This window comes from Euleptes europaea, chromosome 12, assembly GCF_029931775.1.
Source record: "Euleptes europaea isolate rEulEur1 chromosome 12, rEulEur1.hap1, whole genome shotgun sequence".
Lineage (NCBI taxonomy): Eukaryota > Metazoa > Chordata > Lepidosauria > Squamata > Sphaerodactylidae > Euleptes > Euleptes europaea.
Window position 1 is genome coordinate 39,716,446 of NC_079323.1, and position 17,672 is coordinate 39,734,117.

At 42.1% G+C, this 17,672-nt stretch overlaps 1 non-coding gene across 1 annotated transcript; it reads left to right on the top strand.

The window, feature by feature from the left end:
- The first annotated feature begins 8,433 nt into the window (after window positions 1–8,433).
- On the top strand, window positions 8,434–8,505 carry TRNAD-GUC (transfer RNA aspartic acid (anticodon GUC)). The gene has a single exon. It is a non-coding gene; the product is annotated as a tRNA-Asp (tRNA).
- The last annotated feature ends 9,167 nt before the right edge of the window (window positions 8,506–17,672 follow it).

A 17,672-nucleotide genomic window follows, 5' to 3' on the forward strand; every position in this document is an offset into this window, starting at 1 on the left:
GCTTAAGTATGCCGATATGTAATAGAACAAATAGAAATATTAGAACAAATAGAAACACCAGAAAACATTGGCTGAAAAACAGTTTTAAGAGGAAGATAAGTACTCTTATGGTTGCTTGTTTCTGCTACTAAAAACAGTAGTAGCCAAAACTAATATGGTTAGGTTTGCCAACCTCCAGGTACTAGCTGGAGATCTCCTGCTATTACAGCTGATCTCCAGCCAATAGAGATCAGTTCGCCTGGAGAAAATGGCCGCTTTGGCAATTGGACTTTATGGCATTGAAGTCCCTCCCTTCCCCAAACCCCGCCCTCCTCAGGCTCCATTCCAAAAACCTCCCTCTAGTGGTGAAGAAGGCCTGTGGCAACCCTAAATATGGTTCTTGCAGCCCACAAGGCTCTAGTAATACTATAAGAATGTAAAAGAAGCACCTGTATTTGGGAGGGACCTATTTTACTGGCTCGTCATAGAGTTCATTTAGCACATCTGCTGGAATGGTGAGCTCAGGGACCTGCGATGGAGATGTTCTGGAAGGCACACAAGAGGCTCACATGATAACAGTGGACAAGAGAAGCCATCACTAGTGGTGAACTGGACTGGTGCAAAACAACAAAGCCAAACCTTCCTGCATAATAACAGCATCTGCTGGAGTTTCCCAGACACCAGTGATGGTCCCCTAGGACCATTTGTACTTCAGAGTATTAATATTCATTTGGTGTAACACCATATGTTGCACAGCAGGATATACTACCAGCAGACTGTTTGTCATCAAGCCAGATTTAATAAAGCATTGTAAAACAAACATTATGATGATAAATACAAAATGACAGATAATTAAGGGAATCCTAATTGCCACTTGCCCATAATAACATTTATTTGTGGTGAAGCCCTCTTGTGATAGTGTGTTGCTTGCGTACCTTTCCCTCTATATCTTCCTTCTCTTTTTTTCTACAGGGGTACCCACCGCCATATATGATTTTAAATTCAGAAAGGCCCATTTGAGCAACTTCGTTATGGTTAATGAGTAAGCTGGTAAGAGGATTTACCTCAGATGATAACAAAATTGAAATCTGCAGAGGGGAGGAAACGCTTAGAAGTGTTTGTAAGCAGCCTTTTTTGCTCTGTTTAAAACAACAGTGGAAGCAATATGTGCTTCCTACAAAGGATTCAACAGTATCCTGAAGCCTGCAGGTAAATGGGGAAAAAACTTTGTAATAATGGGGAATTAATAAATTAGCATGGATGCTACTGACAAGTAACCCTAAAATGGCTGACTAGGTCCAGTGAGGGGACTGCCTTTCTGGATGACCCAGTTTCCCCCCTTCAATTTGCCTTCTGCATTTTTATTGGCGGTTATGTTCCAAAAATACATACACATACGCTATTCACAAATTAGACTGCCTTTGTATTAGTTCACTTGGAAAACAAAGTACTTACCTCAAAATATATTTGGATCCTAAAATCTCAGAAATAAGCCAATCTTACTGTTTTCACTTTGCAAATAAGCCTTAAATAAATCTGGAAGTGGGGTAAGTAAGGACTTCTGCAACCGATCCTGCTCATGTTTACTTGGAAGCAAGGGCAACTGGGACTTACCTTAAGGAAATGCAGCAGGGTTACACCAAATACACACCTGAATAAAAGAAGGGAACAAGTTATCTTGGAGTGAGGTAAAAAGTGAGGTAAAATGTAATGAATATGGGGATAGAAGGAAGCCAGGCTCTGGAACTGTATAGATCTTTCTTTCTTTCTTTCTTTCTTTCTTTCTTTCTTTCTTTCTTTCTTTCTTTCTTTCTTTCTTTCTTTCTTTCTTTCTTTCTTTCTTTCTTTCTTTCTTTCTTTCTGCTTAAGGGGAATTTTGTGAGGAGATAGTGTTGGTGTGGTGGACTCAGACTGGGGAGAGCAGTCCATCTATGAAGCTCAGTGGCTAACCTTGAGAAACTACATCCTTTGGCCTTACCTCTTTCATGTCTGAGGAAAACTGGAAAGGGAGGAAAGCATATTAATCACCCTGAGATCTTTGGGGGAAGGATGAGATTACTAATAACTGTAAAAATACCGAAGAAGGCAAGATGGGGTGGGAGACAGAAAGAGAGAGAAAGTGACAGGCATGGAGGAGAGAGTAAGAAAAGGGGTGGCAGGAGGGAGAAAGAATGAGAGACTCGGAGAAGTAGGGGGAGAGGGGAGGATGCAAAGTTGGGGAGGGGAATGGGATAGCTGCTCCACTTGTATAAATATATTTTGACCCTCAACCAACACTCCTATCTGTGAACTATAGGGCTGCCAGGTCCCTCTTTGCCACCGCCTGGAGATTTTTGGGGTGGAGCCTGAGGAGGGCGGGGTTCAGGGAGGGGAGGCTCTTCAACACCATAGAGTACAGTAGCCTAAGCAGCCATTTTCTCCAGGTGAACAGATCTCTATCGGCTGGAGATCAGTTGTAATAGCAGGAGATCTCTAGCTAGTATCTGGAGGTTGATAACCCTAGTGAACTATATCTTCACTTCTTTGAAGTTGGACATTCATGTGTTTCTTAGATGCTTCTGCATTTGGCCCTCAACAAATTATATCTACTGATAATGGGTTAAACGGCTTCTAATCTACACAAGGCCATATAATTGTTGCCACTCTGTCTTCTTTTTACTGCCTTTCAAGCCTATTTTGTTTTGGGTCTATAGGCTCCGTTCGTGGCATGCTTCCCTGGGAGGCCAGATGTATCCTGTTTATATATGCCACAGCATCCCCTGTGATCTTTCTGGTCAAGTCCAGCAACTATTTCCCTATATTTCTGGCCATATCCATGATAGCATCCTTTAGATTTTCTGGTTCCTGCTTTTAGTAGGCAAAAGTGCTTTCACTTTGTGATTTGTCTTGTTTATGCAGAATAAAGCCACATTCTGAAAACTAAGCTTTCTCTAGTATTGAGCTATTAATTGGTTTAAAAAAAAAATATAGGGCCACTTCAAACTCTTAAAGCTTTCTCTGACATAGGGTTGCCAACCTCCAGGTAATAGCAGAAGATCTCCTGCTATTACAACTGATCTCCAGCCGATAGACATCAGTTCACCTGGAGAAAATGGCCGCTTTGGCAATTGGACTCTATGGCATAGAAGTCCCTCCCCTCCCCAAACCCTGCCCTCCTCAGATCCCACCCAAAAAATCTCCCACCGATAGCAAAGAGGGACCTGGCAACCCTACTCTGACAGGAAGGTGGAAATTGCTCTGAAGCACTTAGAGGATGCTCACTTTATTTAAGAAGACAAAGGAGAAGGGATGGAATCTAAGGCTTCTACTGTTGAGTGACAGACATAGATCCACAAAAGAAATTAAACACCCTTACATATAGCAGCAAAAGGTTGCTTGAGAAATGAGGGTTGTGGCCTTAGAAATATTGAGTTGGTCAGGTACCATGCCAACTGAGTTCCAAGGTGTACTAATATATTCCCATCACTACCCATAAGTGCCTATATACTGAGACAGGTTACCTTTATAAATATTGAAATAACCTTGCCTTTCCCTTCCCTTAGAAAGACATCCAGGGAGTTCTTCCACTTTCATTGGGCGAAAACGCATGGTCGCTTTAGCCTCCTTTATTCCCTGTTTCAGTCAGTATTCAGCCAGGATCGAACGCACGTTTGGTGAAACGCATGCGTTCGATCCTGGCTGAATCCTGGCTGAAACAGGGAATAAAGGAGGCTAAAGCGACCATGCGTTTTCGCCCCAAATCTCATAGGTCCAGCCAACATAGGCATTTTCGTCAACTCTGCCAACTTGGTTGTTTATTCATCCCTAGCAGAATAGGGAGAAGAATATGGATACAGTCCAGGGCCAGTGTCCTACTTCTCCCCAGCACAATCCAAGGCAGAAATATCAACTGGATGGGGGCAGGGCCATAATCATTATGACGTTCTACTGTCTTAAAATCACAAATGAAAATAACTTAGAAAATCCTTTTCTACTCCCAGAATAATTCAAAAAGTTAAATTTAGAATTTTATTGAAGAATGTTTTGCGGTGACCGCACTATTTTTCAGGTTCAGCTATAGGCCTGAAGACAGAGGAAATGTTAAAAAAAAAACACCACTACAGGAATGTATCCTTAGGATTGCAGCCTCATTAATGGATCTTGCAGCATTTCATCCAGTTTAGTTGTAATTTATGCTGGCTGAACGAATGCACCCCTCCTCTCTTCCTCTCTCTCTTCTCCAGCTAGGGAAAGTTAGTTTTCCCACTCACAGGAAAAAGCAATAGTAGTAATTGAGGGACCCAGCAGGCTCCCATCAGTGTTCAGTTCAGGTCTGAAGGTGGCCTCCCAAGCAGTGGTGGGACCTGTTTTATATTATATTATACTGTGTTTTTCTTTGGGCTCATATTCTACATGGCACAGATATCATACCTACTAGGAAGGATCCCCCCACCCACCCCGTCCCGGCATGCTGATATTTTGAAATGTATATCAAATTTTCCATTAATCTTTGGGGAATTAAATACTGGCAGTCTCCATGGATGTTCCTTATGAAGAACAGATAGGAGATCCGAAGGGAGAAATAAGCCTTAAAAACATACTACCCAGTGAAGGAAAACTGTTGTGTAACATATTACATGAAAAGAGTTATTGTACAACTCTTGCCAAAAAAATAAAAAAACCCACAAAGTTATTGTAGCTTCCCCATCTCCTGCTTGGATACATACCCTGATGATGTATATCTGAATATTCCTTTAGTCTTTCTTCCTGTCTTATGTTTCAGAGCACTGTCTCATTTTATCTTTCTCATCACAAACCACATTTCTCCGGATTCAGGATTCTATTGCCATCATATTTCAAGTCTGTGGCCCTTTCTCCTTTTGTATCAAATTCCAGTTCTGCATCATGTGTTTATGATGCCGACTTTGCCGTACCCCATAGACTAAGAGATATTGTGGCTTAAATTAGTAGGGTTCAACTACAAAAGTGTGTGTGTTTGGGGGGGAGAATATTTCTCTCTACTGCTACAAGTAGCCTCTTTTGTCATATTTCAGAAGGCTTGAAAGTGAAGAAAAAAGTGCTCAGTAAGTATTTCCATTGCCATAGCAACTAGGCTAGTATTTTTAGTTTGCCTTTGATGCCTGAGAAAAAGGAGTATAAGCCAGCTTGCTTTGGAAATGGGGGTTCGACTCCTTGCCCTCCTCACACCATTTCAAGTGAAAGAAATGCATTGGCTCAGTGAAATAACATCACATGGCTGTATCTCGTTGGCTTTGTAAGACTGTGACATCATAAACATAGCTACAGGGTTAAGATCTGGAGAAGAAGAAAAAATCTCAGAGGGGTGGATGGAGAGAATGGGCTACAGAAGCAGAGTGGGGAAACAAGGTTAAACCAGATGTAGCTTTAGATGATAATAAGAATACGATACGGCAACAATTTCGACAGTTTCTGTCACATACCGGTACGTTCAGAAGTGCAAGCCCACAGTATGAAGGGAAATTCTTCCTCCACTTCCACACAAGACTACCTACCAACCTACCTACACATCCATCCATTTATTCATGCATATACATGCACACACTTCTGTAAAATATATATTAGTTCTTTTTAATTAGCATTTGAGTTAAGTAATTCAAAGTTAAATAAAAGTAAATGTTGCTACTTTTACTGTTACTACAGACACACACCTATGGTCAATAAAAAAATTAAAAGATATTACTGTAAATAGAGGTTCTTCAAGAGAGATTCCTCAAGACTATGGTGGTAGTGGAAAGTGCTGATAAGTCACAGCTGACTTATGATGACCCCGTAGGGGTTTCAAGGCAAGCAATGTTCAGAGGTGGTTTGCCATTGCCTGCCTTTGTACAGTGGCCCTGGTAGTCCTTGGTGGTCTCTCATCCAAATACTAACCACCAAGGTCAACCCTGCTTAGCTTCTAAGATCTGATGAGATCTAGCTAGTCTGGTCTATCCAGATCAGAGACCTCAATGCTATAGTCATCCACAAATGCTTGGTTTAGATCTTTTGTGTCAATCACACCTCCACAGCCAGCTATCTGGCTGGAATATGCAGGTGGAGCACAGTGAGGGCCCTACACAGCCAAGGGGTAGAGATATGGACAGGGAGCAGATTGGCCAGGAGTGGATGAGGGGGTAGGATCTCTGCTGGAGGGAGGTAGAGGAAGCCTCCAAAGACTGATTGGCCCAAGAAAGAGGGAGTGAAGCATGTAAAGTGTGAAGGCCTATTTAAACCCTCACAGCTCCAGGCCAAGGGGGAAGTGGTTGTGGCTGCTCCTGTCCCAGAGTGAGAAGGGACAAGCGAGGATAGCCCTGACAGGAAGACAACGAGGATGGAGATGACACCACATGTAGTAACTACCCCTTCCACATCTGAAGCCTGAGAGACCTGGAGTGGTCCCCCCAAGTTGGGAACCCGGAGGAGGCTCTAGCCCCCAGGCTCAGCACCTCCTGTCTCTTCTTCAGTACCCTGCCAGGCCATGCCAAACTACATTTCTGTGGCCGCCCTTCCCTGCGGAAGTCCAGTGCTGCCAAGCCCCTCACACTCTGTCTATCTGGTATGCCTTGCTTTGGATGCTAAAACCTCCCACCGGTGGCAACCCTAGTGTTGAGCTATGCCACAGGGTTCTTTGCCACCGGTGGGTTTTAGGGGCGGAGCCTGAGGAGGGCAGGGTTTGACTTCAATGCCATGGAATTTAATTGCCAAAGCAGCCATTTTCTCCAGGTGAACTGATCTCTATCGGCTGGAGATCAGTTATAATAGCAGGAGGGCTCCAGCTAGTACCTGGAGTTTGGCAACTCTACTCAAGGGTGAGAGAAAGTGACGGCACCCATTGAGCTTCCATGGTAGAGTGGGGATTCAAACCTGGGTCTCCCAGATCCTAGGCTGACATTCTAATCATTATGCCACACACTCTAACTGTTTGATGTAGGCTGCAATCCTAAGAACAATCAGCTCAACTGAATAAAGAGACTTGCTTCTGAATAGACTTCCTTATGATTGTTCTCCTACTGACTTTATTTTTGCGGTGTCCTGACTGTGACATCAGATTAGAACTGCTATTTCATCCATATTCATTGAAATTACTGCTGTTTACCCAAAACAAGAGAGTCTTCCATATCAACTCTTGCTCCTTTTCTTTCAAAAATATATCTTTTTTTTTTTTGGGTTGTTATTTGTGCCTACAAACAGACTGTCATTGAGAAGTATGCCTCTTTTGTGAAATAGTTCTCTTCTTCTTCTTCTTGGTGCAAAATTCCTGGAAGCTTGCCATTGTTATGACATGTTTGTCATCACAGAATAATTTAAATTAAGGAATTAAACATCGCCGTCCTGATTAGACACACTGTCATGTGTTAAAGATTTCAGAGCAATTGAGATGACTCAATTTGTGCTTTTCTTACAAAGGAACTTTCTATCATCTGTCTTTCCATAAAGAGCCTCAAAAGCTTTCGAATCTGCCCATTTGTTCCAAAGGCACCTAGTGGGCTGCTTGCCAAAAGCCCCAAGAAACATCTTGAACCTGTAAAGAAGAGAAACAAAGTGACTACAGATCTTCAGTGCACTCTTGACAACACGTGAAACCCTCTTAATTATATTTAACAGCCAGTTGGCCAGTTCATGGATTGCCCTGCATCACTGGGACAAACTGGAGCCCTTCAGAGTGTCATTCCAGATAGGGATGTCCACAGCCTTTGCGATGAACAGGTCCAGCAGGTGAACATACTGTGCAACATGTAAGGTCACCAGTAAGCATTGCCTTGGATCTTCTCACACACTGCAGTCCACTTTGAGCTGCTGTAGCACAGCTTTGCGGTAGCTGTAGTGTTTCAGATCATTTGTTGATCTACCTTTGGATTTGGATAGATAGGCAATCTTAAAACTTTCTTCATGGGGTAAAGTAAATACACTAAAAATGAACATTATATCTTAGATTATACACACACACACATACACACACAATTCATTTTCATGTACCTTGTTGATATATTTATAAAATTAATGCTCTCTTTCAGAAAGGTCAGCTTGCCAGAGACTGCTAGTAGAGTTTTGGGTTGTGGGAAGTGGAACTACCTGAGAACCAGCAATAAGTTCTGCCCAGAGTAATACCCTTCCTCTTTAGCAGGTAATGATAAAATTACTGGCCTGTGTGGGAGGGGGAAAACTTAAAATCCTAGTGTTCCGAATGCATTTTTGAATACAAATAATGTTATCTAACAAACAGATTTGAGCTGCTTGTGAGCAGCCAGACAGATTGGTTGGGGAAAGTGGGCTGAAACAGAGAATTCCAGGCTGGACACTGAGACTTGTGATTTCTGGCATCTCCTCCAGAAATACTGGTATCTCACAAGTCACTTCTTGTGAAGTGTGAAGGATACCCATCAGCTGTGTTGACAGACATGCCAGAACACCACCTGATCTGAGACATCAGCACTCACTAGAACTCATTGAGGAGGGGCTGTGGCTCAGTGGCAGAGCATCTGCTTGTCATGCAGAGGGTCCCAGGTTCAATCCTTGGCATCTCCAGTTAAAGGGACTAGGCAAGTAGGTGATGTGAAAGACCTCTACCTGAGACCCTGGAGAGCAACTGCCAGTCTGAGTAGATAATACTGACTTTGATGGACCAAGGGTCTGATTCAGTATAAGGCAACTTCATGTGTTCACCTACATCATCTTTGAGCATTTGGTGGAGAAGAGAGCCCTGACCACCTTGATCTCTGAGATCGAGGTGGTGCAGAAGGAGAGCCAGCTCAACCAGGACGAGTGGTTGACTATCTCGCAGACTGTGGAGGAACTTAAGCCCTTTAAGGACTGCATGTGGTTGCTCTCATCTGTAATGGCAACCTTGGCTATGGTCATTCCTATGATCCAAATGACTACTAAGAAGATGGCCACCTTTCTGGAGCCAGCTGCAGGACATGCAGACTCGCTTCCAGCACTGTATGCACTGGTGCAAAAGCTGCAAGAGGGCATCAAGTCCCACCTTCATCCTCTCACCCAGAAGAAGATCTACATGTAGGCAACTATGTGTGACCTGCGCAGCAAGGGCAAGATCGCCAAGTGGGCTGACCATCTTGTTCACTGGAGAGACGAATTCTCTCTCTGTTGAACTCATGCATGCCAAGAGGGAAATGTTGACATGAGCAGAGGAGATTTTTTTGGGGGGGGAGGGGTGAAAGGAGCTCCACTGATGTTCATCCCCCACCTCCCCTGCTAGGCAGAATTCCCCAATGGCAACCACTGAGATGACCTCAGAGATGGAGCTCATTGGGGCACAGGATATAGTGGCTGCAATAGTGAGGGAGTATCTTGTGGAGCCCTACAAGTTGCAGACCACCAGTCCACTGAACTAGCCAGCCATGAAGAGATGGTCTACCTGGACCTTTCTGCCATGGTCCAGAGGCTCCTCATGTGCCCTCCCATGAGAGTGCAAGTGTGTGTTTTCTCCCCTGCAGGCAACATTGTCAGCCTACATCACTCTGTTCCCCTGGGCCATTGAGCAGTTGGTTTTCCTGAAGGTCAACTTGCCACTGTTCGTCTTCCCAATTCTGGACTTTGAGAGTGAGTGAAGCTAGCATGTGCTTGTGCCTGCATCTTCTCTCAGTGGCCTTTTATGTTGGGATGTTTCCCAGCAGTCACACCCGCCAACTGCTCCAGGGCTTCCTTTTGATTATGCATCCCTTTTCCGCCTGTCAGAGGTCACCTCACTCTCACCCCGCATTTTGCCCACACTTTCCAGATTCTGGCTAAAAAACATCTGGGAAACATTGGCAAAATGTGCATGGAGAGCAAGGTGACCTCTGACAGGTGGGAAAGGCATGCATAATCAAAAGGAAGCCCTGAAGCAGTTGGGGGGTGTCTGCAGGGAAACGTCCCTGCATAAAGGGCCAGTCTGTCTTGGGAAGTCAAGGAGAAACACTCTTCCCCAAATTAAAATGTCTCTAGAAAGCAGCAGGGCAGTTACCTAATTTGATTGGCAGCCCCCCCCCCCCCGCATCCCTAATGCCATTCCAAATCTACCTACACTGCAACACCTCAATTGAACTCTAGTAGATGGGTGGCACAGGGGAATGTTGGAGGTGGTGCTCACCCATTCATCAACCATCCCAAACCAAAACTGCATGCTGAAAATAATACAGCTGCACTAAAACTGTTTTTCATCTTGTTGGAGATGAAAGGAATAGAGTAGGATAGGGACCTGTGTGTCTAACAGAAACCAGCAGAACCCACCAGAGCACCATAAAGAATGAAGCTAATCTGCATGTGTGTAACATTCTTTTTTGCAGTGGTGGGAGGTGGGAAAAGGAGAGCCAGTGATGAAGGGCTGCTGTAGCACCTAAGACTCCTTCTTTGAGGCAGTGATGCTGTCCAGGCTACTAAGGAAGGAGGACCAGTCTGCAGAACCCCCTCACTTTCTGAGGCCTTCCTTGGGTAAGTTATAGTATGTATGTTTGTCAGTGGATTGCCATTGGTTCTGCTGGGCTTGGAAAAGTGTCCCCCTGTGTTTAAGATGGTTCTTCTGGGATTCTCTGGTTTGACATTGGTTATGTTGGGTTTGCAATAGTGGCCCCCTGTGCTTAAAATTGTTCTGCTGGGATTCTCTGGTTTGACATTGGTTCTGTTAGACTTGCCACATTGGCTTGTGGTTCTGCTGGGATTCCTGGGCTCTGCTTTGGTTCAGTTCGGCTTGTGTTGGTTCTTGGCGTGGAAGGTTATTAACCAGTGGTTGCTGCAGGCATGCCTCTTCACTTTTGCCCTGAAGAAAAAAATGGCTGTCCCCCCCATTGGAAATAATGGACAATGGGGGCACCTTCATTGGAGACCCATAAAATTGGACCCCCTGACCCAATCTTCTTGAAAGTTGGAAGTTATTCTGTGGACAGGCTCCAGCATCTCTGACACAAATCTGGTGTCCCAATCTCAACAAACAGCCCCTCCAGACCTCTGGATAACTTCCCATAGGCTAGAATGGAGCCAAATAAATTTGGATTCCTGAATAAAACCCAAATCCAAATACCTTACCAGTACTGGAATTCAGGGACATCAGGATTACCACTATTTTTGGCTCCAATATACCTGAATCCCAAAAATACCAATTTTTAATGCACATCTCTAATTGTGGGTATATCTATCATGGTGTAGTGGTTAAGAGTGGTGGGTTGGAGCAGTGGAGTCTGATCTAGAGAACTGAGTTTGATTCCCCGGTCCTCCACATGAGCGGCAGAGGCTAATCTGGTGAACTGGATTTGTTTCCCCACTCGTACACACAAAGCCAGCTGGGTGACCTTGGACTAGTCACACTCTCTCAGCCCCACCTATGTCACAGAGTGTCTGTTGTGGTGAGGTGAGGGGAAGGTGATTGTAAGCAGGTCTGATTCTTCCTTAAATGTTAGAGAAAGTCAGCATATAAAAACCAACTTCTTCTTCTTCCCTGCCCACCTGCCACTGGATACTATGTCGCCCTCTTCCATTCCTTGCCAGCAACAAACTCTATTACTTCAGATGCCTAATGCAGACTCTATGCGTGCACCACATGTATTTTATGGCAGGATTCTGAATGTTACTGACATTTTCTGCACATCTAAAGCATATGCATCTCTGCAGACTTTAGGCTTTGCACACATGTGGAGGTGACTGGAGAGTACCCTAAGTAATGGAGCATATAAATAATAATTTACTGAATGAAGTTGTGGCTTAACAGACATCCATTTTCAATATCCTAAAGCTAAACAAATATTGATAAGCTTGGAAGGAAGGAGCAGATACGTTAAACTAACCTCTGAAAACCTTTGGCAAAAACTTTGCTATTAAAGTCAAACAGCTTTCAAAAAAAGATTAGCAGAACTGTAATATTGCAAAATGGAAATGTATAGCCAGATATCACAACAGCAGGCTAGCTAGACATAAATTTCATTTTTCTTCCAATTACAGAGAGAAAAAACCCTGGTTTATAAAGATAAATGGTTTTATTAATATATTTTTTTAAAAAATAAATGATGATCCAAAAATTACATGGATTTAGGTGTGAATGCAAAGATTTTTACAGGGAAATAACAGGTTTTTTTTAAAAAAAAATCAAATAATCTTTAATGTCACTTGACTTCATAACTATGTTGTTATTCCCTGTAATCATTCTTAGACTTTCTCAGGTACATGTGATTCCTGAACATAATGCCTGCCAATAATGCAGTAAAAAGTGGTTTTTCAGCTTGCATACTTAGATCCAATGACAGAAAAACAAATGTTTACTTGCTAATGGGAATTAAAAGAAAGGGTTAATATCAGAAAACCCTGAAATATTAGAAACAATAGCAGTGGCTGCCTAGCAAATCCATTTTATACTAACAAATGAAATGCTTTTGTAAATGCCTTTCTTCTAGTATTATACCTTAAGCTACCTATAAACTTTGATTTAGAAGTAAATCAGAAAATTTACCAACTACTGTACCTCTTACCTTATATATTCTCTTGTGGCCCTTGGAGAAATCTTGAAGCTTTTCAGAAAAATCAAAGCACAATCAAAGTACTGAATTTATGTCTGTATTTAGGAAATTGTATGCTGTCTGTCCAGAGTCCTGCTATTCATGTTAAAGAAGAACTTATAAAGAAAATAACGTTGTAGTTGATAACCCGATGAACTTACTCCCTCATTGGGCCCCTATATTTGTCCTCCTCAGAAGCCTCTCTGACATGGCTGCTAGAGACAGTAGTAGAAATTTCTAGCTACTAGCTGGAGGTTGGCAACCCTAGTGTTTGCATTGTGGTCAAATTGAGTCAATGGATGTTGTGATTAGACATATTACTGTACCTGCTTAACTATTATGAAGATGTGAATCACAGTTTGTAATGACAACACTTTACTGAAGCAAGATCCAGACCTTTTAAGCACAATTAAATCCAATCTTAACCCCCTTTCATGGAAATCAGTGGTACTTAAAAATAAAGATTGCCCTCTATCTTGACAAAGGATTTGTGGACCTCTGAGGGGTCCCTGATCCCATATCAAGAAAATTGCACTAGAAAAAGAATAAGGGGTAGTGGAAAAACCTGTCTGTTTTACAGTTGAATCCTAAGAAGAATTAAACCCTTCTAAAGCCACTGACTTCATTGGGTTTAGACAAGGGTACTGTGTTTAGGATTTCACTGCAAGTGGAGATTCAGGTTCAAGATGAAGACAGTGGGTCATATCTCACAGACAGATGTCTAGTGTAAATATATATGCTGACCATACATAATAAGAAAGACCCAAGCAGCTTTATATTAATTTGCACTATGAGCTCAGATTCACACTCCAAGACATAACAGAGATGTCTGATGTAATTATTCATGCTCCTGATAATTTTCCAGTAAACACTGCAAGACTTAATTAGTTTTATTCAAAATTTAAGATTCTGCTCTGTTATTTTTCCCTTGAAGATGTGAGGACACTTTCTTGTATTAAAGAAGGGTTGAGCTTGACCAACATTAATTTATCCCATAATTCCAGGCAATAAATCAATTCAGATATACTCATAGCAATTTTAGATAGAAATAATTTTCTTACCCTAATTCTGACAAATCAAATGAAGTTATTTCATGCTTTATCTTCTTAACAAACTTCCACACTCCTGTAGCTTATATTTTGGCTTTTAGAACCTAATCCCAGGAAGGCTCGGGTCATATGTATGTATGTGCTGTCAAGTCACAACCAACTCATGGCAGCCCCAGCAAGGGGCTTTCAAGGCAACCAAGAAGCAGAGGTGGTTTGTTGTTGCCTTCCTCGGCAGAGTATTCTTTGGTGGTCTCCCATCCAAGTACTGACCCTGCTTAGCTTCCTTGTTCTGATGAAATTGGCCTATACTATGCCCCATTCCCTCCCCTCTGGCCATAACTTATAGAGAAAATAAACCATTTAGCATAATTTCATGTTTCTATTTTTTGGTCCATAAATCTTATCAAACTTCCCCTTTAATCAGAGGCAGTCTCAAACTTAATTTGGTGAATATGAAGGAATACTGACTGCAACTGGATCCTTCTTAACCCAGTAAAATACATGGGCAAAAGCCAGTGGAAAGGATATATTTTAAATACAGCTTGCAGTATTGTACAGAACGCTTCAGCTCTCCAGACCTTAAAATATGAACTCTCTACCTTGCATTGGATTGGTGACATTTACCTGTAAAAGGCCCTACAGGTAACAGTGGAACTAATTTTGGAGAAAAACGTTCAGATCTGTCTTTAAAAGGAAACAGATTGAGTGAACCAAATATAATAGAGAATGAAACTCCAGTTCTTTCCACAGTTGTGCAGGAAGTTCAAATGTCGCATTGTTGGTACTGCAGAAAACCTACTTGTCATGGTTTCCCACGGAGTTTATTGAAACAGGAATCTCTCTGCATAAAAATACTCTTTTCAGTATACCACAGAGGGGCACTTATTCATAAACCGTCTTTGTCTGATGCAATTCTTCAGAGCATCCATGGGAGAAATAAGAGCCAGGAAATCAAAGCAGATTTTAAAATTGCATGTTAAATATTTAGAAATTCTACTGGATCAAAAAAAAGAAGCTAGCATCAGTGCTATTCTTCCATTCTGTTTTCCAGCCAAAAGCCACAGATTTTAAAAGCATGTATAAAAGGGAAGCTAAGTGATATGTTAGATCCTACAGAACATTTCTGTATTTGTAACAGGTCTTGTGCAAGGGGAAGCACTAAAAATACTCCTGGGTTCTTGCATTAAACCTCACTAGCTTTTCTACATGTGTAAGACAAAGCACAACGTATTGCTTCTTCTTTTTTGTTCTAAATGATTTTATTTTCAAATTTTATAGTTGGACATACAATACAACACATAAGCAATACATAAACAATACATGATATACATGAAATCTACAACAAATTAATAACAAGCTTTTCCTGAGTGAGCGTAATCAATTTTGCTCCCATTTTATAATCTCACTGTAGATATATACTACTTGATATAAGATCCTTCACTCAAATGATTAAGTACCTTATACTAACTCAATAATTAGACTTCAATCTGCTATCTCAATTATAATCTCTTATTAAAGGTTAAGATAGTCCCCTGTGTAAGCACCAGGTCATTACTGACCCATGGGGTGACATCACATCTTGATGTTTATTAGACAGACTATGTTTACAGGGTGGTTTGCCTTCCCCAGTCGTCTACACTTTACCCCAGGGGTGGGGAACCTTTTTTCCGCCAAGGGCCATTTGGATATTTATAACATCATTTGCGGGCCATATAAAATTATCAACTTAAAATTAGCTGACCAAGCCCCAAGCAGGCAGATGCCCCAGATGACACCCCCCCTCCCGCGCGCGTGGGCAAGCAGGCAGGCATCCAACTAGTGGCGCACTTGCCCACCTGGTGGCACGTCTGTTGCACCAGCCGGGTGCCCCCACACACATTCCCCCGTGCATTCTGGCCCTTCCTCCTTTAACCCCTCTATTGTCACCACTTCCACCCCAGCCCTCTTGTAGTACAGAGGGAATGGGAAAGGGTTAACACAGTTTCTTGGGCGGTCCTAGCAGCTCCATAGCTAATGATTATTCTGCAAGGGGGGGAAGTGTTCCTTTTTTCAGCAAAACAAACTCACATCCACCTTGAATAGAGGCTATTCTTGTCTGCGGGAGGGGGCGGATTGCCAGCTAGAGATCTGCCAGGACCCACAAAGGGCCAGGCCAAATGATTTCGTGGGCCTTAAACAGCCCTCCGGGCCTGACGTTCCCCACTCCTGCTTTACCCCCAGCAAACTGAGTACTCATTTTACCAACCTCGGAAGGCTGGAAGGCTGAGTAAACCTTGAGCCAGCTACCTGAAACCGACTTCCATCGGGATCGAACTCAAGTTGTGAGCAGAGCTTTTCACTGCAGTACTGGAGCTTACCACTGTGCACCACAGGCCTCTTCAATCTCTTATTAGTTAGTTAGTAATAATAACTGAATTCCATTATGCACTTTTTGCTTAGTATATTTAATATAGCCTCTTAACTAAACTTTTTCATTTCATTTTTAGGAAACATATGCACTATATAATTTCCTTTTGGGGAACTCCTCACTGCATCATCTATTTACCCAACTTGTCAACTTAGCCATCACTGTGTACTCTGCTCGCAAGAGTATTGCTTCTGATAAAATTTCAGAATCAAACTAAATTAAATCATGGTTGTATATTCAGTTGTTGTATATTCCATTGCTCCATATGACTACTGTTTTGTGAAAAGTTGTCATATGTTCTGCTGGAGTCCTTGAGCTACTACTTATGTAAGCAGAACTCCAGTAAGTACATTCTCCTTTCTGCTCATTCATCTTTCGATCCATCCCTGTGTCTACCACCTGGTTACATACTAGTACTTTCACTGTGTTATACTCAAAGAAGTTCCTCTAAAGGACTATCAGGTACAAGATGATGGAAATCTGTATAATGAGGTTGTGGTGGATATTAAACAACATTGCCTTAAGTGCCATTTTGTGTGTGTGTGTGTGTGTGTAATAAGCTACAAATCAGACAAAAAGAGATTTTGTTAAAATTTTGAACTGTTCTAAAAATTCTGATAGATCTTAGAAAAAATATGTTCTCCCGAAATTCAAAAGCAAAAATAAAAGAAGGAATAGTACTTGGCCTATGTTTTTTTTAGTTGATGTGTTCATGAAAGAGCCAACATATGTTATCATACTTGAAAGCAAGTCATCACAGCTACTGCGCAGCTGCAAAGCTGTTTGACACAAGTCAGATGGCAGCAAGATCAGATCCATGACTTGGATCACATGTAATGCGAGTGTAGAAAACAGTATGTTCTTCTGCTGAACACGTTGGGTGAAAAGTTCACAGCATCCCTAATTACATCCAGCAGTTGTTGAAGGTTCTTCTCTATGTGTACTACTTTGCAATTATTAATCCTTTAGAATCCTCTCTTGTTCTGACTTCTGAAGCAGGATGTGTTAGGACCATAACAGTTTCTTTTTTAATATGAGAGTGGATCTGCTAGTGCTTAACATTAAAAAAAGACCCTGCAAATCAAGCTCATTCACCTACATTTATATCTGCATAGGTTGATAGGAAAGAATGTAAGAGAAGCATCAGGAGTGTGTTTACATGCATATATGGTAGAATCAGGTTGCAGCTATTCTCCCCTTGGAATTGTAACTTCATGGTACTCAGAGTAGGGACTGAAACTAGGGATGCTGGCTCATGGTTTAAGCAGAAAATAACAACAGATTTAACACAGCTAACTACACAGTAAGATTCTTAGGTTCAAAAGTTTGGCAAAAGCTTTAGGAAATTTTCAAATAAGGTTTACCAGTTCCACAAAAGTCATAGCATCTTGGTACAGCAACCAGAGTTGTTTCCATAGTCAGTCTGACAGAATGTCCCCCTAAAAGGGCAAATCAAAATGGGTTTTTGATAAAGCTGACATGCCGCTGCATATCCCCAGCATTCATAGATTATGTCTCTCAACTGGCCATTTTTATCATTGTAGTCCCAAAAGAGTGAGCACACATGGTCCAATGAGACTGTGAAGAAATCCATAAACCAGTAATTAAATGACGTGTCAAACATTGCCCCACTCTTGCATCAGGGTATGTCAAAAGGTGAGCTTGAGCCTGCAGAACTCAGTTCACCTGGTACTCGTCAGCAAAAGATAAGGCCTTGCCTGACAGATTTGTTGCCCTAGTAAATAATGGCCTTCA